The 1430-nt window shown below is 42.5% G+C and overlaps 1 pseudogene; it reads right to left on the bottom strand.

Moving 5' to 3' along the window:
• Nucleotides 1-359: 359 nt before the first annotated feature.
• LOC120567902 lies at nucleotides 360-1022 on the bottom strand (annotated as a pseudogene).
• Nucleotides 1023-1430: the final 408 nt, after the last annotated feature.

Below are 1430 nucleotides of genomic sequence, written 5' to 3'. Positions count from 1 at the left end.
TTGCTGCTGCTGCGGGTGCCTTCCTCTGTCTTTTCCTCACAACCAGGGCAAGTGCCAAGGCTTTCATCTTCGCCACCAAATCACTATTGTGTATCCTACATATGTCTACATACTGCTCGTCTGATGTAAACACCGGACGCAGGCGTGACGTGCATCCAACTATTGGCGCAAGTATGACATAAATTTGCGCTGCACCCGGCGGCAAGCACGACACATATAGTTGGGAATAGGACAACCTAGCGGCGAGCGCAGCACATGCCGCGTACAACGTGAACGGGCCCTGACAGTGTGTGACTCCCTCTGGTGGATGTTGTGGAGTATTGTGTTGTATTTGCTCCAAAGGTTTTTGTACAGAGTTTGGTGTTTCCTGTCACTGTGGGCTGCAGAGCACAGTAGTACACAGCAGAGTCAGACAGCTGAAGCTTCTGGATCTTCAGAGGAACTGATGTCTTGTTGACTGTAGCATACATTCTTTCTTTCTGAAAGTCTTCAGCATCTTTTGCTCCAGAGGAGACTTGCAGCATATTAGAAAGCCATTAACTTCTTGTTTGTACCAGAACAAATAAGGATATGAAGCAGTCTCAAATGTACAGCCAAGAGTAACTTTCTCTCCTTCAGTAACAATGACATCTCCTGTTGGCTGGTTCACTCTGTCTTCTCCTTTACACTCTGGGGAAGAAGAGAACATGCAAAGAGAGAGGAATCAGTAGGTTTAAAGAGTAAATAATACGGCTTTTCCCTTACTGCTGTTTTAAGTCAGAGAAAACCATTTAGCCTGCCATGTTATTTACAATGTATGACATACCAACAGACATTATCTGTTTTTGCCATTTTGTGCATTAAAATACTCTTTGTATCTTACCAAAGAAAAGAGCAGCAAGAATAATCCACAGCCAATGTTCCATCTCTACAACAAGGTTTAAATCAACAGGAGAAACTAGCTGATGTTCAACATTCAGTCTGAGAATTGTTCTCTTCACAGCAGCACTTATTATTGACTGAATGGTTGAACACAGTGCAGAAGTAGTGCACCTCCTACTTAATAATGTTGCCCTCTAGTGGAGGTACAATGTCCAGTACAACAGTGAGGAAAAGTAGTGCACCGCCTACTTGATAATCCTCCACTACTGTAGTGGATAGGGGTGTGCAAAGCAGCCGGTATTTGTATCTGTATTTGTATTTGTTGAGGGGGGAAAAGTATTTGTATTTGTATTCGAGTAAAATTCAAAATAGGCGTAAAATTCCAGTTTTTTTGCATTACACTTCTAATTTACGTTAAAGTGTAAGTATTCTTTAATTATATCCATTATAATAATTATGCCAGCTAATATAGGTGATTGAAACTGACTTGCAGGGGCAGAACATGGCTGTGATTATGATTTGGTGCTGGTGGGGGGATTTGTGCTTGTGGGGGGGTTGGCAGACAGTAC

Source organism: Perca fluviatilis, chromosome 11 (genome assembly GCF_010015445.1).
Source record: "Perca fluviatilis chromosome 11, GENO_Pfluv_1.0, whole genome shotgun sequence".
Classification (NCBI taxonomy): domain Eukaryota; kingdom Metazoa; phylum Chordata; class Actinopteri; order Perciformes; family Percidae; genus Perca; species Perca fluviatilis.
Note: the sequence above shows the minus strand (reverse complement) of the source record. Positions and strands in the feature narration are given on the sequence as shown.